This window comes from Cygnus olor, chromosome 8 (genome assembly GCF_009769625.2).
Source record: "Cygnus olor isolate bCygOlo1 chromosome 8, bCygOlo1.pri.v2, whole genome shotgun sequence".
NCBI classification, from domain to species: domain Eukaryota; kingdom Metazoa; phylum Chordata; class Aves; order Anseriformes; family Anatidae; genus Cygnus; species Cygnus olor.
The window spans coordinates 8249480-8275663 of record NC_049176.1 but is presented as its reverse complement, the minus strand read 5'-3'; the positions used below and the strand labels follow the sequence as shown (position 1 = coordinate 8275663).

Here is a 26184-nt window from a genome sequence, read left to right as displayed (position 1 = left end):
TCATTCTGTGTGTGTCTTGGGATTTCCTTCAGCACTCCTTCCACCTCCATCCTGTGTCGTTTTTTTTCTGTGTTCATTCCCTCTCAGGATTTCAAGCAGGCAGACAGTTTACCCACCAGTTTAAGACTTGGAAAAAATGTGAAAGAGACGTGCCTATCTTGATTCAGTTACTCTTCTCTGCTGTTTTGCAGAGTGGAAAGTATAAATCAAATATGCGTTATTTCTAACTTGTTCATTTAAGTAAAGTAACTTAATTTAGGAAATAAATTGAATGAAGAAAATGAAGAAATTATGCCACCTGAGTAATTAATTCTGTAAATAATTAAACTAAATTTAGCACAGAATTGCATATATTAATATGTTATCATGTATTCCATTACACACAAGATTGTTGTAAATGATTTAGGAATATCTTGCTGAAAAAAAGTGTCTGTATGGATTTACGTAATGTCATGTAAAAATCTGAGGTGACTGGAAGGCAAAAGCTAGCACCGTTAGAACGAACTGTTTGGTGTTGAACAGACCAAATACCAGCCAGATGCCAGGAAGTGCCTCTGTGTGAGTGTAAATGTCTGCTTGAACCAAACCTTAAGATTTTAATCCTAGAAGTGACCTTCTTCTCTGATCTAATGTACAAACTCACCCAGAGAATTTTTTTTAAGCATTCCTGGAGAATTTGGGTTTAAAGTGTAGTAAGGTGCTAGAGATGATGATGCAAGTCCCTGCATTTTACAGAAATGTTGCATTTTTGCCATATTAAATTAGGGGTACGTTACATTAGTCATTGATAAAAAACAAGAACAAAACAAAACAAAACAAAAAAACAAACAACAAGCAAACCTATGGTTCAGCATAAAAGCAAGTTATGACAGTCTTGGACAAAAAGATGAAGAAATGTTGATCAGCATTAATGATCAGTATTAAACACTACATCCTTACACTTGAAGCAATAATTTTATTTATAAGCAATTCACTTAAAGTTAAGGATATATACATTATTCTGAATTTACTCACTTTAAATATTAGATTTATTTCCAAGTAAAACCAAATATACTTACAGAGAAGTAGCAAAGTCCCTGTTAAATTCGAATCATTCAGTTGTCTTAATTACTAATAGTCTACTTAATACTTCAATGTTCACAGTGCTAAACAAGCCCGTATAACAACTTACAAGGCAGGCAAATGTCTTATTGGGGATTCTGTGGTTGTGGAAATTGTGTGTGAAGCATCACTGGTGTTAGAGATGAATCTATATGAATCATTCTGTATTCTACAGGAACATAGCGCAATACAAATAGTATGTATTATGCTATAATACCTGCCACCTGCGTGTAATCTTCTAGTTTTCTTTGTGTGCTTAGTATTTGTTTTGTATTTAAGGTGTGCTTAGAGGAATTTACTGATCAGCTGAAATAAGCTACAGATAGCCAAGAATTCAGGAAAGAGCAGTGTTTCAATTAAAAAAAAAAGAAAAAGAAAAAGAAAAAAGAAGAGCTGAAATTGGAACACTATCTGTTTTCTCCAGTTCCGACTCATTTTCATTTGCCAGGCAAACAGCTATTGGAAACCTGTCTGCTTTCCAGCAAGCTCACCTGACAAGCTGCTGGGTTTCCCTGAGCTGCAGAGCAGAAGCAGCTCTATGATTTGGGTTGCAGGGTCTAGGTTTTGGGCATTTGTGCAGCATCATCTTGCAGGAATGCTAGAAGCCTGAAAGGCCTGGCAACTCTGACTTTATTCCCAGCTCCTCAGTGTGAACCCTGGAAGTGATCAGAGGAATCCTGCTGGGAAATAGGACACTGATAGCATCACATCTTGAAGCTACTGCAGCAGACTCTGGGCAATCTAATGTCTGAAGGCATCAAGGGCTGCATTTGTTTTGTTTCATTTTTTTCCCATTTCATTAGGAAGTAGAGAATGAAAACAGTTATGCGTTTTATACAGATGTGTATTTGTAAGTTTCTTCCCTTTCATTCCAGGGCACAACAAATCTATCAAAGTTCAGCCTCAAAAAGGGAAATCTGAGGTTTTGATCAGCTCTAGCTCCCTCAGGGCTGTTCAGAGTCCCTAATCCTAACATTACATTCCTCATAAAGGCAAAGAACAGACCGTGCAAATGCAAGTAATGGAATGAATTAGACTAAGTAACAGCACAGACTTCTTGAAACTATGAAATTAAGTTTGTAGGATTTAATTTATTTGACTTTCACCTCCTATTCCTTCTTCTGACTCATATACAGCAGGAATCAGTTTTGGATCATCAAATTCCTTCACTTGAAACACAGGATTATCAAACTGTATCCTGTTCAACAGCAAATTGAACTACATGGGAGGCAATACCCCAGTGATGAAAGTTTCATGTCCCATCAGCAAAGCTACAAATAGGCTAAATATGCCTGTCCTCATATTTTCTGCACAGCAAGAGGATCCTCTTTATAGATTTCAAGAGCAAAGAGAACTGCTGCATGCAAAGTGATCTCCAGACTAGTCTCTAATAAATCTACTATTGCAGGCCCCACATTATATTCTACTTTTCAGAAATTTAGGTAATTCCATCTTTAAAGCAGGCAGGTTTTTATTGGAATTTTCTATCTGATATTCCAAATGGAAGACAGTTCCAAGATGTTTCTCCCCTCCTGGTTAAAAAAAAACAAACAAAAAACACTAATTCCTAGTCTAAATGTGTACAGCTAGAGTACAGACATTTTTTTCATGGCCCAGCATTGCCTCTTATATTTATCCTATATTTTCTCTAAAAACACCTACTATGTGATACATTTGCAGACATCATCATGTCCTAGACTATTTTAAGCTAAATAACCTAAGTTTTAAGGGACTGGTGCCAAACTGACTATATATGAAGTAGTATCACAAACTGCATAAAATAAACTGAGAAAATAGTGCTTTTTTTTTTTTTCCTTTTTTTTTTTTTTTCTTTTTCTATGAATCTTTGCCTGAGATTGCTCTTATATATTTTCAGGCCTTATTAATAACAATATTAAATAGAAATATTTTATCTTTGAATATGATTTTTTTGGATTGACAGTTATGCTTTAAAAGTGGTGTTCAAGTAGCCCTAGCACATACTTTCCTAATGTCTCCCCTTTCCACAGGGCTGTATCTCTTACCCTTTTATGTTTACAGTGCAGTTTTGACAGTTAATCCATTTTCCTTTTTATGTCTGCTGCTTCTTGGGGAAAAAAGCTCTCTCTGAAAGTGCTCATTTTTTTTGCCCGGTATTTCTCAAACTGCTTCTTAACCTCTTCAGTCTGTCCCTCTTCTGAGAGGAGTCCTGGAGGAGCTGTTTTTGCGGCATGTTCCACGCGGTGTCATTTCTGACGGAGGGATCTGTTCTGAACTCAGCGCTTCCTTTCAGCAGTTCTGCTATGAATTCACGCTTGTAAAAATGTGCATTTCCTGCTGGCTCTCAGGCTGAAATTTTCCTATACTCTTCAGAGCAAACCTAAGAGGTGACATTAGTGCCTTGTCTGAATGATGAGTTAGCCTGCTGAACTGCTGAAGGCTCTCGGGCTACATCCTCAGCTAGGATACAATGGCACAGCTCTATTTGAAGTCAGTGGAGCCGTGACATTTGATACCAGTTGGAAATCTCTCCTGTGAATTTTAGGGGTTTTGTGTGAACCTTCCTGGCCTGTTAGTATGTCTGATGTAGTGCGAAGCAGACCCCTTGGGGATGATAATTTTATGTACAGAATGAGGCATTACCTAGTGTGAGTGAGGGTATTTTATCAAAGGAGGGGAAGAAGATACATGCAGCCCAAATTACTTCTGTTCACCTTGCATTCATCTAGTACACAGATTTGTTTCAACAAGGCTATGTTGGTTAGGGACATCGCTAGGCATGGCTTATAATTAATAATGCTTTTCCTAATCGCAGACATTGCAGTTAATTGCAGTTAAGTTTTCTTTCTAATACTTTGCTTTTGCACTGGATGTGCAAATTTGGCTTTTTCTTTTTTTTTTTTTTTTTTAATATAGTTTTATTCCATTCCATTTTGATTTCAATGTCTCTGTTGGTTTGTGTCTAAGAGCAGTAGGTGTGGATATCCTTGAGAAAATTAGAACTTCAGCTCATCAGTGGCCTTTGAAGCTTGAGAGACTCTTTTGTGCTCTGTTAAGCTCTTCCTTTGTATTACCTTTTGAACAATATGTTTTCACGCTTCTTCACTCTGGTTGTATGAAGGCTGGGGAGATGTAAGAAAGTCCTGCAACTTTCTCCATAATTGTTCTGGTTCAGGAAATGTGAAAGAGGTGTATAAGTTATCCCTTATCAGAACACCATCAGTTTTGATTTTAAGATGTGTCTGAAGCCATCCAATCCTGATGGAAGGTTTTAATATTTATTTACTTATTTAAAGGCTTTAAGGACAACATGCTATCTAGCATTATCAGAGCAGCAAATAGACTTCCAGTGGGATGCCTCTGATCATCTCAAGACCCTCCACCCATTACAACTGCTTTAGATATCAACAGTGAAATCTGTACTTGATGTGAGTGAGCAGCTGGACTGTAGAAACGTAAGGAAAAGCAGCAACTGAACTAACCTTGTGCATAGCAGTTTGTAGGAATTGCCTGATTAGAGCAGGATTTTAACACAAATGGTATTAAAGGCAAAGGGAAATTAAATGAATCTAGTTATGGAGTAGTAATTGTAATAAGTAACCAAGAAGCAAAATTAGGCTATCTTGGCCAACTCAGTTATTCTTGAAAGTTGTATCTACACTAGGAGAAGTCTGCCAAGTGTTGGTTTAAAGAGACCGTGATTAAAACAGAGTAGGTGAGACAAAAGAAATGCATGAATAAAAAATACATCATCAGCACACAGGGGTAATGTGGCTGAAGTTGTTGGTACATAGGCAGATTTAATTAGCGCAAAAACACATGATGCAAATGTTAGATAAGATTAAGGATTTCTGAACTGCTTTCTGCATGGAAGGAGTTTGTTCTGAGACAATGAATACAGAGTAGGTGCTTTAGTCTGCTGTCCGAGCAGATGCCCATGGTATTGGCTGTGCAAAATTAGCTGACAGGTATTCTGGCCTCTGTATTGACCTGATAATATAAGGACTAATTTTGAAACAGTATTTCTGATGGTAGAACACAGAAGTTCTGTACACAGGTTGAATTGCTCATCAGAAAACATACACATCAAGTTTGAAAATAAGAGCATCTATCACCAGAGCCTTGTAGAAGTCAATCCTTTTATTTCAGAAAACAGCTACTCTACTCAGAATGAAACGTTAAAGTAAGGCTAGTAGTCAGTTTATAAGCAAGATAATATTAATTATAATAATACAAATAATATTTGGAGGAAAACTCTCCTGTGTTGCATTTATATTTCATTTGTGCTTTTCATTATCTTGAATAAGGAACCACTATGCTATGTTGCTTTCTCGCCTCCAGCTTATGCCAAGCAATTCCTTCCCATTTACAGTGCCCTTCCTGCACTCTCTCCTTTATTCTCCCGTCTTTTCCTAGGGTAGTCGGATGAATTTTTGCCTCTTTTCTCTGCTGCATAAGCTGGCACTATCTCAAACATTCACAGTGTTGTTCTCAGTTGTTGTTTCCTCTCCCTGCAAAATGGTGTTTGTGGCTGTGTGTAAGGGCTTTGTTTCCCTGGATGGAATAATCTGCGTAGATGGCTCAGAGCAATGCTGTAGGCCAGTGCGTTTCTGCAGGAGAGGTTCTGCTTTCTCATGGTGACACAAAGAGAAAGGGAGCTCTGGCTGCTTGAAGCTGCCATCTTGTGTTGTGCTGAATGGATAAGTAAGGTAAGAGTAAATTGGCAGCCACAAGGGAGCTTTTCTAGCAGCAAAAAAGGCTTGCTCATAAAGGCTATGTGTAATAAGGCTTATGTGGAGAGATTAAAAAACAAAACCAAACCAAACAACAGAATAGATGCTCCTCCCAAGTGACTCTGCCAAAAGCTTCTTATTCAGAAGTACTGAGGATCCTAACCCCAAGAAGTGCTCTGAGATATCAAGTTCCTTTTAGCGCCTGCAAAGCTGAAGCATTCGGAGTTACTCAGCGGTGTCTGTCCAAATGTGGCCTCTGGGATTTGAGGCTGTGTTCTGTGCCTGCCTTGCTCAGTATGCATCTCCACACTTAAATCTGATTGCGTTAAGTGTGCTTCTGCAGCAGCAGATATCTTCAGTGCTAACAGATATTTTGGATGTAACTGGCACTTGAAGTGACAAAGCTTATTTCTGTCATTGATTAACTGGATGGTTCTTGTTTTAATTGGCACTTATAAATTTGGACCTCTATAGTATAGATCTTAATGTTATTTGTGAAGTGTTGCTTTGACAGTAAACTTTCTACTAGCATCTGTGTTTCCGTCTGTCTGTGCACACAGCTCTTCCATGCCGAAACATGTGGATAGTGTTGCCCGTTTACACACATGGAAAACAGCTGAACAGAACAGAGAGTTTACAGCACCCATCTCTTTGTTTCAGTCCTTACTGCTGGTTTCAGCCATTGTGATTCACAAAGTTTTTTGTTTGTTATTTCTTGTAGAAAAATGCAAAATTTCTCATTGATTCAATATACTCCTTACTGTGGGTGCAAGTAGATCCTTTCCTGAGATGGAGAGTTCTTTCTCCTTTTACTAGACAAGGAAGAAGTGTCAGCAAATCAGCTTAGAATGGAAAAACAAACAAACAAACAAACAAAAAACTTATATATTTGCAATAAGAAAATTTCAGAAAATTAGCTACCTATATTTTTTGAGTCCTGAACACTTTTGCTATGCTTACATAGCAAGTTCACACCTAAATCTTTAATTCATTTTCTCAGTGAGCTTAAAATCAGGTGATGGAACACTTGTTAGCAGTGCATTATTGCTGTTCCTGGGAGAGCACACAGGCATATAGGGGAGATCAATCACAGTTTTAAAGTTGTCCATTTGGACATGTCAGTGCATCCATTTAAACTTCCACTCTGGCAACTGACTAATTTTTTTTTTTCCCTATGTTTTTTGCAAAGACAGAGGGAGGCAGCGACAGCAGGAAGCATGAGCTAGTTACACATTTCCCTGCTGGAGGGGCCAGTGCCCAGTGCTTTTGGAGTTCAGGACTTCTGTAGTTCTCCCTAAAGGTGGCTGGTGGAGTTTTTTTTCTTATGTCTGATATCTGAATAAAAGAGCATGTGCACTGAAAACAGTTCACCTTTAGCATGTGGCAGTGCACCATTGTATGGCTGGGGCTGGGTGGGGAGGGGAAGCAGAAGGTAAAAGGGATGTTGGAGGGCTTGTGCAGAAACTGCTAGAGATGGTTGCTAGTCTTTATCAGATATTTACAAAAAAGAGCAGGTAGTAAAATGGGATTTATCCATGAGTTATGTGCACTTAATTGTCATTGGAGAGGATGATGAGTGAAATATTTCACATGCTCTGGTGATACACTAAAAGGTTCTTAAATCTAGGTATACACATATATAGAAGTAATTAGAATCACCAAAAGCAGGATTAATTACCTTATGTGATAAGTTTCTAGACTGTCTTATTTGGTGTATGAGTTTAGTGAGACATAGGGAGATAGTTCTTTATATACGGTGAATCTAACTAAATTGTAATGAATGGTTGAAATGCTGCTCTCAGTTGAATCAATCTAATAGGATTAGATGGGAATAATGGAAAATGTTATGGGAAGTAGAATCTGACTATCTTTGCAAACATTTAGCAATGTCTTACAACTAGAAATAGTTGGTGATACTACAGCTCACAATTACTACATTTAGCACAGGATTTGCAGGCATCAAATTTTCTTTCTGCAGGGTGTCTTCAAAACAAATACTGCCATTCAGCATATGGTTTCCAGATTTAAAATACAATTTCCTGAAGGCAAAAAGCCTGCTGGGTATAGTAAAATGTTTCTGAAATTTATATTATTTTCAAACTGGTATTATATGTATGTATTCTTTTTAATCTGTCCCTTTTTGTGTGGTTTCTTTGGAAATAATTTTTAAATTTGAAGATTTCAAAGGCTGTGTTCAAATTTTGTATGGTGTCAGCCAATTTGAACAGAAACTAGGAATCATCAGCCTTCAGCTTATGTGGAATACACTGAAAGTTATCCAAGTATCAAGATTTTGGGGAGCAAAGCAAGAGTCATTTTAACAGAGGAATCTCTTTTTTCTTCAAGTAGTCAAGACCTTAAGAAGCAGGTCAAGAAACTTTCTTTTTCAGCTGGTAAATGTTCAGTCAGTAAACACTAACATCAAGGTTTGTATTTGTTTTTGTCAGGTGTTTGCGTTTAATTTTCATGATCTCCAAATACCTGAGGACCATTTTTGCCTAACTGGAAGTGACGTGCAATAAGTGTTTGTACAAATGTCTATCCAGCTTCTGACAGGAATATCTGCATGTTTGGTTTTTGATTGTCTCTCTGTTAGAGCTTCCTCACATAAGATAAATCTAGCTATCTGCATTAGCAAAATTTGGGTTTTCTTTATAGTATGTATAGTCATGGAAATAGACTTTTCATTGTTGGGCTTTTGTAAGTTTAATAAGAGCACTAATGGGAATTTGTAAAATCTTGTATTCTTATTTGCTCACGTTCTGTGTAGCAGGTTGAAAAAGGTTTATGTATGTGTATGACTTCAATAACAGCAGTTTAGTACTGTAATGAAGAGTCCTGGTTCATTAGTTGCATCTTTCCTACTGATTTAGTTATGTACTTTTCAGTTGGAAAATGCTTAATTTTAATTAATTTTAATTAATGCTTAATATTACCAATGGTATGAAGGTCTGATCAGCATATATGGTAGTGTTGTCTACAAACAGCCCAATTCAAAGGAGACTTATCACACAGATCCCTACACTTATTTGTGATTTTGTTGTGCCTTACATTGCTCAGTTGCAGAAGTGTATGCTTGCTGGGGAAACTGAAGCATAACGAGGGTAGGAGCTGCCTTAGGCCATACATCAGAATACTGATAAAAGTGGGAATAGTCTCTCTTGTGTTTTTATCCACTGTCAAATTTTGCACTGAAAACATAGCTTAAACCAAAGTTCACTGGTATCAGAAGAAATAGTCTCATTGACTCTGACAGGTATTAATTTAGTTTTATGGTATAAGGCTCAGGCAGGATACACAACACCCTAGAGATTTAAAATGTTCACATTAAGAACAGAATTTATTCTCCAAACATTGATTCATTTTCATAACTCAATGTCACCCTCTTTGTTTTTCCTATAATATTAATTTCCAAAAAGACAATTAAGCCCTCTGAAACATTTGTGGGAATGTATATGTGTGCAGAATCAGTCACTTCTTGTAATTATGGCCTCTACTTCTATTACTGCTGCTTAAAAACAGACATTTAAACAAAAGAGGATTTCTTTTCGCCAAAAAGACTTTGTGCTACTAAATGCTTGCTTGTTTTCCTCTTTCTGATTAATACAGCCCTATCTCAGACAGAAAACTAGAAACAACAATCACGGTTATAACACTGCATGATACATTGATCCAATCTTGAAGGTTACCCTTTCAGTTCAGCAGCTTCATTGACTTCTAGATAGTATCCATTTGTATTTCCAGGCATCTTGGAGACATTATTGCAGCCTAAAGTTTTAGACTGAAGGTTTGGAAGAACATATGACAACCTTAGCATTGATTTGGTATTCATTTTAGATAACAAACAAAAAATAACATTTGGAATACCTTGTATTTCATTCTTTTATACTCTTTGCACCTAAGGAGAGTGATGCATAAAGTCTGGAAAAAGCTTCATCATATACATCTTCCTTCCTTCCTTCCTTCCTTCCTTCCTTCCTTCCTTCCTTCCTCCTTTCTTTCTTTCCTTCCTTCTTTCTTTCCTTCTTTCTTTCCTTCTTTCTTTCCTTCTTTCTTTCCTTCTTTCTTTCTTTTTCCTTCCTTCTTTCTTTCCTTCTTATTTATTTATTTTAACAGCTAGAACTTAGTCCCCCAGACTTCCAGAAGGAGGCCTAGAATTAGATGTCTTGAGTTCAGCTTCTTTCTCTGACACAGACTAGCTTTATACACATTGTTTAGCTTTTCAGTGCACCTGCTTGCAACTGGTAAAATGAAGGTAATGTATCCAAATCAGATCAAGCAAGTAGTTGACTTTAAGCCTATGAATGCAAAGGCTTAAAGATTTTACTATATAAAGACCAATATTACTGATCTTAGGGAGTTATAAAACTAAGGAACATTTTTATGAAGAGTTCTGGGACCTTCAACTCCTTGAACTTGAACTCTGGAATTTGAGAAGCATTATTATTATCTATGGAAGTTATTCTCTCATCTGATTCTGAGATGTCTTTTATCTATTTAAAAGCAATAAAATATTATGATAAGTAACTTGTGCAAAAGTAATTTGATTTCTGTAATTTATTAAGGACTGCTTGAAGTGTGCAACGACTCAGTGATTTGTACCTTTTTACTATTTTAAGAAAGTAGAAAAATGTCATTTGCATATTTAGATGTTTAAAGTTTATAAATTAAAACATACAAAATAGCTCATAAGGGTTAACAAAACTCTTCATGTAGTGCTGTCTAAAAGGATTAACAAATCTCTCCTTATGTTTGCTCTCTATTACATTGGAAGGCAGAAAACACTGTTAAATATACCTCTGTAATCATGTATATTATTGAACAGCTATCGATTGGTACAGTGTTTGGGAATAAAAAAATCCTTGACAAAGTTAAGCAAAAGGGCAGGTACTTTACTCCACAGAAAAAAACTATGTCTCATCACAAAAGCATTTTCAAGGACATAAAAACTTCAGTCCCAAATGGAAGTATTTTATTAGGCTGCTAAAATTCTCAAGTTTTCTGCAGATTTTTCAATTTTAGATTTAACTTCCTTTAAAAAAGATCCAATTTATGTTGGATTCTTGAGCTAATTTTTAGCTTTAATTTTCTGTGATCACATTCTCTTCCAAGGAAATAGAATAAGGTACAGACAGAATAAGAGTAATGAAGTTCTAATTCCTCTTTCAGAATGTCAGTTTGTTGATACTCATATTGCATATTGCCAAATGCCTTGAGATGTCCTACAGGGCCTGGCAGAATTGTTCAGAAAACAGTGTTATCCATGAAAAATCCTTTTACAAATGTATTTATTTTTGTTTTTATATGTGTTCCAGAGCACATTAATATGAGCACTGGAATTTAATTATAAGAGCTTCCCCAATCCCCCCCTCCCTCTTTTTTTTTGGTTTTTGTTTTCCACGACTATATTTCTTTTTTAGTTTAGATTTAACAGGACCATTTTCTATTGCTTTCACTTCCTATCCACCTACTGGAAAAGGTAAACAGGGAAACAGTCCTGCTCCCAGGAGTGTCCAGACCGCTTATTTGTTACTTCATATAGATGTGTAATGTGAGTCAGTGTAATTCTAGATGATGGTAGGTATCTCTATTGGGTCCTGTTAAATTAGAAAAAGGTGTTTGGATACCCTCAGCTTCATTGTAACTTCAAGTTAAACTTGATTAGATCTGGAATCACCACCAGGAAATGTTAATGGTACAGGTTGTCAGCTCTTTACAGTCTATTATGCACAAGAATGTAATTGCAGTAAGAGAAGCTATAAGCAAGGGAGTTGTGTGAGGAGAAAAGGATCTAATTCAATATAAATGCTCCTGTAAATGGTTGGAAAGCAACATACAGAGATTAAACAAGTGGCAGAATGTCTCATTTTTCATTCTGCTCAAATAACTCTATATTGTGAATTATCATGGGTAGCAAGTTCAGCCAGGAAGTTCTTTTTGACAGAAGAGGTACTAGAGGTATAATGCAGAAGAATATACACTCCAAGGTGCTTATAAAAGTGAAGGAATTTCACATCATATTTCTACAGTATGGCTTTCTCACTTGTGACACACTGGCAGGTATACCCAACGCTAATATTAATAACACTACCCTAACATAAAGCAGTTGTGTTTCATTTATAGGCATCGTTTTGAAGAGTCTATGATCTCTGTACATTCTTCCTTTTCATTAATATGAACTTAGTAGATCTGCAATAAGGAAAAGAATGATCACTGAAATGAAGTTTTGCAATATTGAGTTCCTGGGTCAAGTCAGAGCTTGCTGAAAATCGGTGGTATTTTTCCTTTCTAGTGATAGGTACAATCTTCAAGCCTAATTGCCTGGAGAGCATTCCCATCTCACTCTTTCTTAAGGATATTCATGCTGCTCAAAATACAAGCTGCTTTCCACTGGTTCTATTCCAGTCTACTCAGTCTTTTCTGAAAGTGTACGATGTGGAACGGTGATGCCACTGGATGTTGGGAGGCATATATAATTTTATGGGGAGGGAGGATTTTATAGACCATTGATGGAAAAGTTATAAATTCATCATTTTATTATTATTTTGAAAAAAAAAATATCTCAGCTTTAAGGAGAGAGAGAACGAACTTTGAAATGCTAAAACTGACATGTATGTTAGAAAGAGTATTTCTTCTGGTAGGGAACAATAAGGGACCAGAATTGCTCTAGAGTGGTTGTAGAATGACTATACAACCAGACTTAGGTACAAAAATACTTTTTTTTGGGCTTTGAATTAGAAAACAACACATTAAGATACATTTGTCTCAATTATATTTTATACATAATATTTCAGGGCCCTCCCATTTGAAATGATTTATCTTTACTTTGTACGATATTTGCAGTACTCATAAATCTATAGCCCATAGTAATCTGAGTCATGCATGCAATTATGAACAGATGTGTTGTTTGAATTGGAGCATAAAATACCAAGGGATAAAGTTGTTTGTGTGATGAATACAGTTAAGGCTTGATAATGCTGTCATGAACTTTTCAATCTCCTTTTGTCACAGTTTTAAAATTCAGTGAAGAATAAGAAATAATAATAGCAATAAATTAGAAATATAGAGAGAATGTCTCAGAAATGTTGCTGTAATGGAAATGCCTTATCCACAGTAGGGATCCACTTTATCTCCACTTGCTTACCAGCCCTCTCAGCTAGCAGACACATTTTTTATTGGAGACAACCCCAAATTCAGTGAGGAGTCACTGTTCCTATCTATATATATGAACAAGACTGACATATCCCTCCTGTGCAGTCTCTCAGAGGTAAGACACGTTTGTGATTCATAGGGTGAAAACGTGGGACATGGACTTTGTGAAGTTATATTGGGGAGTAAATGTCTTACAGGGATGGAGTACTAGAGATACGATGCTACATACATACTGAAGTCCAATTCTGTTTAGCAAAGTGCTTTGGACATGTATTCAAATTCTTTTTCCCTTCAGTGAGACATCATGCTTTGTAAACTAAATAAACCAAGGCACACAGTGACTAACAGATGTAAAGTTCTTTCTGCCACTAGAAGATGAAAGCAAGATTATTTCCATTAAACACAGGCAGTTTTGCCTCTTTAGTGGGAAGGATAAGGTAACAGGCAGAACAGAATTGATCCTGTTTGCTCACCATTGCAAATCTGTTATGCATTAATGACTTAAAGGCAATGGTCCTTGCAAAGATAGGGGCCCTATGAGAATTATTAGCAATAAAGACCGGTGCTTTACTACTCTCATGGTAATAACGTAATTATTCTTGGTCAGAAACTGCTAAGTTTCTTGTGATTCTGCTGCTTTTGTGTTCTCATTCTTTTTATTTGCTGTTTAGTTTCAGGAAGGGTCTAGCAAGGAATGCTTTGCTGTTTATAAAACAAATTTATTGAGTGTTCTAGTGGTTCATCCTAATCTGAAGAAAGTAAGCCGCTCCCTATTATGCAATAAGCTTATGAGAATTATGTATAAAAAAACAGAAAAAAGATGAGTTGGGCATTAACTTATTAGATTGCAACTAATAAGCATTTATGCAATGATCCTTTTAAATACGAGTCATGCCCCATTTAAAATCTAACTGAAATTATAGCACATTTCATTAAGAAAGATAATTGCCAGTTCATTCCTTCCTAAAAAATTAAGTATATATTACAACATGTTTAAAATCTACCTTGACATTTAGAAGGTAAATACAGCTTGTGTGCTATTGGCAAAAGAAACAAACAAAACACCAGAGGGTATTCTATCTTTTTCCAGTTTTCATGATTAGGGTCAAAGAAGGGAAAATTAAATATATATATAGATTTATTTTTCAGCATCGCGGTAGAATTTCCTAAAAATCTTAAGTTAAATAAAAGAAAGTAAGGAGTGTTATCTAACTGGTAGCACCTCTCTGTCTTCAAAAGGTCCATGTTAGTTTACAGTAACTAATGACTAGCTTAATTGCTTGTTTTGTTTCACTTGCATGGTTAAATTAGGCTGGAAAACTTTTTAAAGGATACAGATGGAGTAATGTAGTGTTTTTAAAGAAACATACAACATGACATTAGAGACATTCCTACTTTAATTTAAATGCTGTTGGCATGTAAGCTCTTCTTTGAGGAAAACTTCCAACTAAATATTTCTTCAAACTTTCAGTCTGCCATTTCTACCAAAAGCAGAAACAACCTTTAAGCAGAAAACTCTGAATCCTTATCACTACCAACTTGCATTGTTTTAGATGCAAACTCCATCATATATCACATCTCCTGCAGATTATGTATGTCCAGTTATTGGCAGGTTTTTCCATATGCTCTAGCCTTTTAAAATGATCCAATGACATAGAGAAATCAAATTTGCCACTGAACTAAGCCCAGAGAAATCAAGGGAATCGTGGCTGTAGAGAACCTGGCCTGCGGGAATTTAGAAGTTTATAGCCACAGGCTGCAGAGGTCTTAAAAACCTTAGCAGTAGTTAAGATTGAGATCCAATCTGCCAAGGTTTATGGGAACAAGCTTGAATAGCAAAGGTGCTTTTCCGTTCCAACAACTAGGAAATTGTCGTTGCAATATTACAACCTTTTAAAATTATTTGTTGTGTGTGTGATAAGAGTGACAAAGGAAGGAGGAGAAAGTCAAGACTGGAAGTTATGCCCTCTGCCTTCAAGTTGGTTGCTCTGAGATAACAAGGGATGAAAGTCATTTGCTGGTGGAGAGGCAGAAAGCTTTTTTTGTTTCCCCTGGCATTTAAGAACTGAGATAGCAGAAAAGATTGGTAAGAGAGCAGAGGCAAATGTAATCAAATCTCCTTATAAACATTTACAGAAGTCCAGAGGAAAGGACTTGCCGTTTGGAAAGGTAAATGCTTTGGCGATATTCAGTGATATAACCTTGAAAAAAGAGAATTTAATACCTATTTTTCTGCTTATCACTGACTTCCTACAGTGCATATAGAAATGTTTTTTCCACTTTAAACAGGGTTGTCTTGCTGTAAACAAGTTGTGGCATGAAAATGAAGTAAGGTGGAAAATGTGGTGAATTAGGTATGTGACTTGACTTCGTAGTTTTCTGCAGCTTTAATAAAGCTTCTGAACCTGGTCAAGATAGAAGAATTTGTGTTAAACTCTTTTGTGAGCTGGATAAATTCTTTAATTAAAGGTGAGACTTTCTTAGTCAAGCTGTGAAGGAGATGCAAGACTGTAAATGTGAAATTTCCCCAGTAACTAATTTCTCTCTCATTTAGCTGGAAACAGACACATAAGGGAATGTGTAAATGTTTGGAGAAATCTATACAGTAATTGCTTGAACTATACCCCAAAGTTGCACTGACATATTAAACATCAAAAGTCATTTGAAATTTGGGCTTGTTGGACAAAATAATCCAAACTGGCAAATGGAATGTTTCTGTGAAATTGTTCAACAATATGTGCAAACTGCAAATGTATTTCTGCACCTTAAGCCTCCCTCTGTATCTGACCCTATATCATTTCTGCATGTGAGTAAGGCAGCACAAGATATGGAAAGAAAATGGGAATTCAGTTTTAGAGTTGGTTTAAATGAAACCTAATTGACTTTAAAGAGTGAAAATTACAAAGTAGTAAAAATGTTGGTGATGCCAATTTGCTTGTAAACACTGTTAGGTCTGTTGAAAAATGTTCTGAAAATATTTTGTCCTGATGTAAGTTTCCAGGAAAATGAGCAAAACATGAAGATTAGTTAATTAGTTAGGAAAATCAAACTTACATGAAAAAAAATCTACATTTTTTTTTTCCTGTAGTTTGAATGAAAATGTTTTATTTACACAGTTTTGGTCAAAAGTTAACATGTTTCTACTGACAGTTCTTTCTCAAGTGCCCCATGGCAAAAAGAAAATGAAAGAGAATGTATCTTGCCTCCGGCTTTTATCTGGGTGCCTGGGAGCACGATGTATTTGCTAGAAACCTGACATTAAGCCTAATTTAACTGTCAGGATGGAGGGTGGGATGGTGAGACCAGGCAGCAGTAAGATGGATCCTGATGCTAGGCCACAGTGCTCCTCTCCTCCTCTCAGCACCTCTCCAGCTCTGCGCCTTGTCACTGGAGAAATGACTGGTCACCACTGGGACAGGACTGAACGTGCTCCTGGCCCAGGGCTGGTGCTGCTCGCCTCGTGTGAGGGCTGTGGGACTGCTTTCCTGCATCTGCTCTGCTGATGGGGACACTGCCTTGCTGTCACCATCGGCTCCCAGCTTCCCTCCCCTAGCAGCCCACGCTGTGCCCTGACACAGGCTGCTAGGGGAGTGAAAATCTGGGAAATTTGTACTCAACAGGGACAAAATTACCTAGGGAAGATAGCTAGACTTTTAAGCTATACTTAAAAAAATATAGAAGAAAATGTGCCTTCAAATAAATGCTTCACAGACATCTATTTTGAGCAGCATAACTGAACTAGTGCTAAGTCAGGGTGAACAGTCAGAAGCATGAGACACGTTCACCCACTTCTGGTATCTCTTGGAAGTTTCAGAGAAAAAGGGGGGAAACGAAGTGACTTCATTTCATTTGCAAGAGCCTTTGCAACTGTCTTGAAAAAAATTGTTAGTCTAGAAGCTTAGGCATTAGTGTGGGAGTTCAGAGACCTGAATTTTAATTCTGTTATTGTCTTCCTCTGCGATCTGCAGCTCATTTTAAATATTTAGTCCTCACCCACACGGCCTTGACCATGCACCTGTTTTCATATACATGTCTGTACATGGATGTGTTTGTGAAGCTACCCTAACTTGCAGTTTGGAAATATTCTGGTTTTCCCGCAACAAACAGCCTCTTTGGGGCCTGATGCTGGTGTTTTATAGGAAAGAAATACTACTTGTTCACTTTACAGAAAGTTTTGTCGTTAAATTTTTTTATAATCTGAGGGAGAAATACCAATACTAGGAAGGTCATTCACTTTAGATAAATTTCCTACTTTTAAACGGGCTTTAAATATTAAATTATTATTGGTATATTTAGTAGCTCTTCCTGACCAGCATCTAAAGTAATTGTGATGTTAGTGAGAAAATGAATCTACAGTTGTTTAATGTATTCAGCAGCGAAATTAATACAACGGCAGTTGTCGGATAATTTGAACATTGAATTTATAGGAGTAATTTTAATTTACATCAAGCACTGCAGGCAATTTTTACACACCAATTTGCATTTCACTGATTATATTCAGCTGAGGCAAAATGGTGGCTTTTAAAAGTTGCTTTTATTTCAATATGTTTAATGCAAAGTTGCAGGGACTGTGGAAAGAAGATATTCTTTCTGATGTATTTTAAAAACTAAAGTTTTCAAGGAAAAGAACAGTTTAACAGCACTTCATTTGTTTCAACTGGAAATGTAATTAATTCTGTTTGTATCCCACAGACAGTGTGTGAACACTCATAATGTTTATTTTGCATTTTTTAACTGCTGCTCACTTTGTTAATTGTGAATTGGAATGAAAAGCTCCATCTACAATACAACAAAAATGGTCTGTGGTGTTTGACTTCACACTTAAAGTACCAACCTTTTAGTACTGAATACATTAATGTTTGAAAATTATGGATGGATGGAAATAAAGAAATCAAAATTATTGATAGTTTGTTAGAAAAAGATTCAGATAAAGTATTGCCCAACAGCTCTGTTAAGACACACCATGATAACATAGATAATCAGATGTTCGATGTACATCTGGTGGAAATTGGTGTACTTTCATTTAAGTCAGTGTTAATGGTGAGGAGCTCAGTATCTTATTATTATCATGGTCCCAAAAAATTAGTGTCTCCATATTGCAAGCACATGTGCATATGCAAACATAGGAAGTGTAAACATTGTAAAAGTTACAGGGATTTTATTGAACCTTTCCAGATGATGATGTACTTGTTTTTAATTGGAAGAATTCCAAGGTATGTATTTCCATTTAGCTCTCAGAATACACGCAGTTGGCCTTTTCATTTAAAATAGGCACCTGGGCTGTCTTACTGCAGTTATTGATGTGTATCTTACAAATGAGGCCTACTTCATGGTATTCGATGACTTGATAATGAACATTTGCTTTTCACTTTGAAGTCCAAACCACCAAAATATCTTAAGGCAATTGCATTCTACACATTGAGCTCTGCCTTTAGCCACACTGTAAAATCCTTCCCTCTGAATCCGTCTAGGACTCTGGGCAGACTCTCCTGTAGAGAGAGACCGGTGTGAAAGCAGAAGAGGCTGTCATCCTCTAGGACATATGTACTTCCATGGCAGCCTTGGCAGGAAAGCATGAAGAAAATCTCATCAGTACTTAGTAAAGTTTGTCTCAAGACCAAAGTGCATCCCGTATTCAATGCATCCATGTGTTTCTCTTTGTGTAGCTCGTAGCTAGACAAGCTGTGTTCCATATGACTAATGCTTCTTTCCCAACATGCCAACAACTGAACGTGAATTTAGGTACAGCACTTTTCAAGTTTCATTTTAGTGGTCGTAACTGTGTTTTATTTCATCTGAATTATGTGTTTCTCAGCACCCCTAATTAAAATACACCGCTGAGAGGGTTTCTTATTCATATCATCCACTCCCATCTAGACACAAAAATCCTTGATACACATTCATATAAAAATATTATATTTCTATCCATAGTGAAATGGAGCCATAGTGAAAACAAATGCTTAAGGACACACACCATGTTCAAGACAGAATAAATAACAGTTACCCGTGAAATAAATTTTACAGTCTCCAAAATTGTACGTGCTCAATTTGTCTATGTGAAACAATGGTAGCTTACATATTCTCATTTGCCACTTGTCCACTCCACTGATCCTCTGTGGTAAAAGCTGCATTAAAACTAGAATGATTTCTGTTTATATCTCTGGTTCTTTGGAGAAGACAATGCAGTTATACAAGCACTATCTTTTATTTTGTAACTTTATTCACAAATACTTCTTCTCTCTCTCTCTCTCTTTTTTTTTTTTTTTTTTTTTTTTTTTTTTTTCTGTGTTCTGTGGAAGTCTTGTTTGTTTTGTTTTGCGTTACAGGGCTGTCCAGGTAAGCAGAATACAAAATGCTTGACTCCTCTATACCTAATAAATTTTTTTCATCCGATTTTCTATCTTGGCTAAAGGAAGTAAAAGAAGTAAAAGAAGTCCTGCAATAAAACCAGTCCTATAATGTCTGGGTACCTAAATACTGATAGGCTGTCATTTATCATTCTCTCTTTGTTTATAGTCCCTTAGTCAGTTTCCAGTCTGTGCTCATCAACAAATCAATATGAGTGATTTCTTGTAAGGGAGATTATTTGGCACACACTTTGATTTACTTTAATCTACTGAACTGTATGTCATTCTAAACTACTATATAACTTTCATCCACTAACTTATAGAATTATTGTAGGAATGTGTGATGTAGTTTTCATAGCAATGTTTTTTGGAAATACATGTTCTGTAGTCTGTAGCTCTGATACTGGTAATGCATACATAGTTTTGAGACTGACTGGGTTTTTAAGTCCAGCATTCAGGTTGGAGGGAACTGCTAGGGCTATGAAATTTTGTGATTTTGAATTTTGTATTTGTTTTGAACTGAAATAATTTTGAATATTTTTCCTGCTAAAGAACAAATACATATATTTTAAAATTTAGCTTTTTCTCAGGAAGAAGTGCTAGGTACAGAATTTTCAAGAGAAAATTCTTCTATCTTTCAGAAACATTTGCAGCTGTGTGGTTTGGCCACCACATGTCCTGAAGAAATACACTGTTGGACTGTCTACACTGAAGTGGCGAATTCCTGAGCTTGTACTACCTGAGATAACTCCTTGGCTGAAAAGGTAAATAAAAATAACTCAACATATTTCTAAATATATTATGATTTGTTGACTTTTAGGTTTTTATATTCTCAAAGATAGCAATACTAAATAAATGTGTGGGAAACTTTTCCACTTATACCCCAATTCTCTCAGTTTTCTTCTGATCTCACAAAACTTTTCCTGGACCTGTTCTCTACTACTCATAAGGTACCACATTTGACCTCACCCTTTATTCAGTTCTAACTTCTGTCCCAGCATTTCTATATTCAGTCCAGACTCATTCAGATGACTTTCTTACCCCTTACACTAGACTTTCTCCTCTCAGATAAAACCCCACTCCCTAGGATGCTGATAGCCTATCACCCTCATCTCAGGTCCCCCCTGCATCTAGAGCTTTTTCTTCACACAAACCTGATAAGGAGATCAATAGCTCTTCTTACTTCACCGTGCTTCTTTCTGCTGAGTGAGTATATGCATTGCCTCCAGCACTGCAATTAATACCTCTGGAGTTCATAGGAAATACTATTTCCAGCTTCCTCCGAGGGAAAGCTGTTAGAGAAAACATGGACCAGAGTCTCTAATTTTTCTTGAGGTTCATATTTGGCAAGTAAACCAGGGATTGCTCGCTCACTCACTCACTAGAACAGGGCAGTGTGGCCTTATTTTAAATTAGTTATAGGCACTATCATGTTTGCAGTATTTCCTGAAAGAGGTGTCTGTTATTTCTCTTCTTTTCCTTCGTTTGCTTTCATGGTTCCTTCTTGCTGTTTGTTGTCAAGTCTTTCGATCAACACAATGAAAGAACCTGATTAGTTTTTTTTGTTAAAGAAATAATGTAACGCAGCCGGTGAAACAATTTCTGAATAAAAAACAGTCTTTCTGGTTGTAAATAGGTTACTATCTTCACAGAGGAAAGTAAGTTTTCTTAGAGGAAGGGTCAAACTTTTCAATATATTACTTTGACGATGTCATTACAGTATAACAGATTTTATTACCAGCCATATAAACAGTGCATAAATCTTCTGTAAAATTTATCAGCTATAAATTAATTCCAGTAACAGGAGACTGTTTTTGGTAGAATAGTAGCTCGTAATTGCCTTCCAGGAGTGCCTGATGAATTAGAAAGTGATACTGGAATTTTACATCTTGGTCTTGTGCTCTTGTATTTGTTTTGTTTAATACGATACCGGTATTTTAGTTCACAAAAATGAACGCAAAATTATAAACATTTTGACTCAGTTTTACAAGACTAATGATCATTAAAATTTTGTTGGTCACATGGAAAAAGAGGTTGCATATCTTACCTTTACTTGTATTCAGAATGATTTTCTTAATACCAATAAGAACTGCATATAAAATAAACATGTCGAAGATCCAGTTCATAAATATATAAATGATTTAAAAAAATGACATTGTTCAATACATGAAGCTGTTTGCATTCATCAAAAGTTACGGTTTGGTGTGTGGGTGTGAGACAGGGGGTTAATATAGGCATGCATTTGTGCCTTTCTTTAGTTGTGTATCCATATGGATTAACTTTCTAGCAATTTTAAAATGATAAATAACAACACTTTAAAAGAGACACCTGAGGTAAGTCTTTAGGGATTTTTTTTTTCCTTTAGCACTGCATTGCTCTACATATTTAGGGTTAAATTTACTATTAAATTAACACAGTTTGAGATATTATATTCTGTATTTAGGATGATCTGAAAAGGTTCACTATAAAGAGGAAAACCAGGAACCTAGTCTGTCTGACGGTAACATTTCAGCAGTAACTAAGCCAAATAGCTCTCAGTAATTCGGGTAAAATCCCTGCTTCAGATATTTCTTCAAAATTGGGTTACGTGGAGTAGCTGCAAAATCATCAGCTATGCTCCACATCTCCTGATGATGTAAATTAAATAAATTTAAGCAAGTTTTCACCAGAAAAAAATCTAGCACACAGGTATGAAATTTGTAATGATTAAGACTCTGCATACTGTTGTTTCTGAGGTCTTTGCAGCATTTTCCTTTTGCAAATAAATGTCCTATGCTTCTCTACCACCAAATGCAATAAGAAATTTATGTGCAGCAATTGGACCTAAAGAAATAAGGAGTAAGTAAAATCTTCCTACAGATACTAGCAAGCTGTATTTATTCACAACAGGCAGTAAATTTTAGCTCCGATCCCTCCTCAGGGTCAGCTCCAGTTATGTCAACAATATGGGCAGAAGTTATGGCAGCAGTTTTTGGGCCCCCAAGGCAGTTACGAGTGGTTCACTCAGTATGGATCCTGGACCATAGGAAATACAGTTACATGCTCAGCACCCAAACTCACAGGTCTTAATTCTGAAGAATTTTTTGCTCACCAGGCTCTTTAGCAGTCAAACCTAACTAATAAAGCATGCTTATTACTTCTCTGATATTTACTGAGACATTGGAAAAGACTGGAAAAATAATGATTCTGAAAAAAACAAATCACCCTCACTTCAGTCTTGATTTGACTCAGCTTATTTCAAACTTGAATTTGGCCAACAAATATTGATGTATTTGATGCTGCTTATACATAGTGCACAGGCCTCTGGGCAGAACACATCCGTCTGTGTGAAATGATGCCGTGCTGCTCTTCATCTGTCCTCTATGACTAATTTGTTCTGTGAAAAAGTACAGAATTGAATAGTAATTTCAGATTTATAATCACAGAAGTGCCTCAGTTGTACTGGATTACAGCGTTATTACTGCTTTCTATTAGATATGTGTAATTCTTTGGGACTTAGAATGGAACAGAGTAAACTGAGTACCAGTAGTGCTTATACTGCCTTGTGAGTATTCAATACATGTATGGAACAGGGAGTTTGTACATTGAAAAAGCTTTTCTGCGATTTTAAATAAGGAGAGAGAGGAAAACAAACACAATATTTAAAACATTTCAAATGCCAAGACTCTTTCAAAGTGTCTGGCAACTCTTCCTGAACCTGAGAAGTTGAAATTTAGGCGCATACATGAAAGCTAACCAACTAGTCTCCTCTCTGGCTGTGTGGTTTCTATCGAGTTTTACAGTTCAGCTTTTTCAAACGATTCTTCCCTAAATATCAGTGTTAAAATTTGACAATTAGAGCCAGTTACAACCATAAAGAAGACATTTTGCAAATTTTTTCCATCAGCAATTTTCTATCCTTGCGAGTAGCAAGACGTGCAGGCATTTTTAAAGCTCTTTATCCCATCATTTTTTGATTGCTAAAAAAGGAGTATGTCTTTATGTCCATCTATTTCTAAACTGAGTATGCTTCTGCTTGAGTAATGCATGACTAAGAAACAGTCCACAAGATGAGTGGCAACTGTGTCTCACAGTTGTCCCAGTGTTGTTTTGTATTCTGTGCCTTTGTACAAATTTCATAACTTCTTTGGGAATTACACATTCAGCACAGGCATATGAGTGACTAACGTTAAAATTCTAAATTTTCTGTACGTGAGTGCAGAAATGTAAAGTTGTTTCCTAACAATTATTTCTGAGCACTACTTTTCTTTCTTCTAGTGCCCTGTGCAAAAGCTGAAAGTACATAGCATAGTCGTGTTTGAATGAAATTGAAGAAATGAGACACGTAAGATTTCGTACCATATAATTAGCTTGGGATAGGCTTACTTTTCTTGAACACTTTCATTAGAGACCTTTTCATATACAAAACATGTGTCTTGCATTTCTGTGCTATTTGCAGATGCCCTGTCTATTCTGTATGTTTCCAGAAGAAAAGCCACTTCTACTTATCAAAATCCTTCAATTACCATTTCTGTTTTTCTGGCAAGAAGTAGTGGATTTTGAATACATTTTCATAAGCTGAAAATTCACTGGCAACAGATAACTGCAGTGTGATTTAAAGGAATGATTCCTACTGCACTGTGAAGTGAGGACAGGAAAAAATCCAGAAAAAGATAATGACATGCCATGTAATGAGCTGCCTTGCTTAGTTTCTGATATTCTGAGAGACATGCAACCTGGAATGAATACAAGGTCAAGAACAGAATTGTCACTAAAGACCTTAATTTCAGGAAACAAATCATATATGAACAAGATGTTGCCATGAAAGGTTATTTCTTGCCCTTTCACCAAACTTTTTATTGTATTTTTGATTGATTGCCTCAAATGCAAGCAATAACAATACTTCATCAGGCAAAATTAGTGGACATATATTTAAACAGCATATAAATAGCTGTGAGATAGTGCAGTTTAACCCATCAGCTTACAGCTTTAAAAATCAACAGTTGATTTTCTTCAACTGTAGCTTTCTAGTTCTACTACGAGATAGCGAAGAGTATTTTCTGCACACTTTTTTTCTTCCTTTAAGTCTAGTGTTGCTGGATCTTATTGATCTAACATTCGAATGTTTGAAAGCTCAATGAAGTAGGACCTTCACTTACAGTAACCTTCTCTAAGTCACGTCCTCTTGCTTTTGTTTAAGTTTTCATGGGAGATTTTATTTGCTGTTCTGAAATGATCTAAAATAACAAACTAGTTTTCAGGTTTTCAGAAGTCAATTACCATTGTTGCTGTTTTGACTCTTTTTATCCTAACATTACAACGAGTTTTACTTGTGCTGGTTTGTCTTAAGGTTGTCCCTTTTTCTTTCTTTGGCTTTCCTTTCTTCATACCAGAGGTTCAAATAGTGATCTATGATTATTTACATCCCTTTTATATTGTGAATCATCTTTATTCTCACAGCAGGAAAACTGATGGGGAGGGGATGAAAATTAACTAACTCAAAGAGAAGATTCATTTAAGTGACGCTGAGGTTTTTCTCCATGATGTAAAGGAAATTACTCCATTGGTGGCATAGTCAGATGCCCTGCAGATGTGTGAAGTTCTGTGCTATTGCTTTTGAGAAGCTGCATGGACTGCCCAAACTGTTAATGACTCAGTTGTGAAACCTTTGCTCACAATAGTAAAAAGGTAGTCATAAAAGTAGGGTCACAGAGGAGTAAAAGCAACTGTTCAGTGTGTCAATAAAAGATATGCAGTGCATAGCCACAATGCAGAGCTATAGCAACAGTTTATTAGACACTTCTCAGGCAAACTTTGAAATGAAACATATTTATAGGCTAATAATTTTGTTTCTTATTTTAATTTAATGTTGAGATATACAACTTGAACATAACATTCAGATGAACAAAAAGGTTCACTCTGACAGCTTTCTTCAAAAAGATTCAGTTTCATGCATGCTTTTCAGGGCATCCTTGTCTATAACTTTGCTCATGAGAAAGACGGAGACTTAAGAAGGAGAAGTGAAGGTGGAAAAAGGGAAAAGAAATGAGGGGAAGCAGCAGAGGAAGGATGGTATGCCAAGTTATTTTCAACTTAGACAATTTTGGAGGTTTGCCTAGAGGAAAGTAAAATAAAATAAAGGCATTAAAACTCAGGCTGTGGTGTGGACAAGTGTGTGTGTATGTGTGCGCACATGCAAGCAAGAGAGAGGACAAAAGCAGACAAAGGCAAACTCACATATGCTTAGTTTCAAGCTTCTGTTCTTTTGGGGTCCTTCCTCTCCCCTCCTCCCCCCCCCCCCCCCCCCCCATATTCTGTGTGAAAGGAGTCAGCAGCATAGTTTTTGCTGAACAGCTCATAATTTACAAGACAAACTTGGAAAATCTCCAGTATATCTGCCACTCTAATTTATACCTATGAGGATTAAAATGTCCAGAAAAGCCATGAAGATGACTAAGTATATTCCCATTTGATCAATTACAGTGTCTCATAAGAAAATGTAAGGGTAATATCTACACACATATATTTAATAGATGTCATATACAACCTGGGAAATATGCATCAGCAGTGCATATATTAATTTAATAAGTCAGTTAACATTTTCATTAAAAGTAACCCTCAGGATTATTCTTGAATATGATGTGTCAGGCTGAGCAATAAACACAAGCTAGTTCACTTGTTTGTCAGACTCTGTGTTTTTGATACAGCGGAGGTTTCTGTAGACCATATCACTTGTCAGCCTTTTGACCTAAGGTGAGCAGAGGGGGAAGAATCTAGTGAAGACATCCTTTGGTAAAGTCAGCTTGACTTCACTGGACCAGCAATAATTTATTATTATGAAGACATGGTCCAGAATCTGCAACAAAGCATTTTTTTCTTGCTTTCTTTCACTT

At 36.4% G+C, this 26184-nt stretch overlaps 1 long non-coding RNA gene across 1 annotated transcript in view; it reads left to right on the top strand.

Annotated features, from left to right (window-relative positions):
* The window catches only part of LOC121073784, an 84303-nt gene extending 58838 nt beyond the window's left edge, over window positions 1-25465 (top strand). Inside the window, exons 3-4 of the long non-coding RNA XR_005821934.1 lie at window positions 19954-20076; window positions 25257-25465. This is a non-coding gene — a long non-coding RNA (uncharacterized LOC121073784). The remainder of the gene's footprint in view (window positions 1-19953; window positions 20077-25256) is intronic.
* The last annotated feature ends 719 nt before the right edge of the window (window positions 25466-26184 follow it).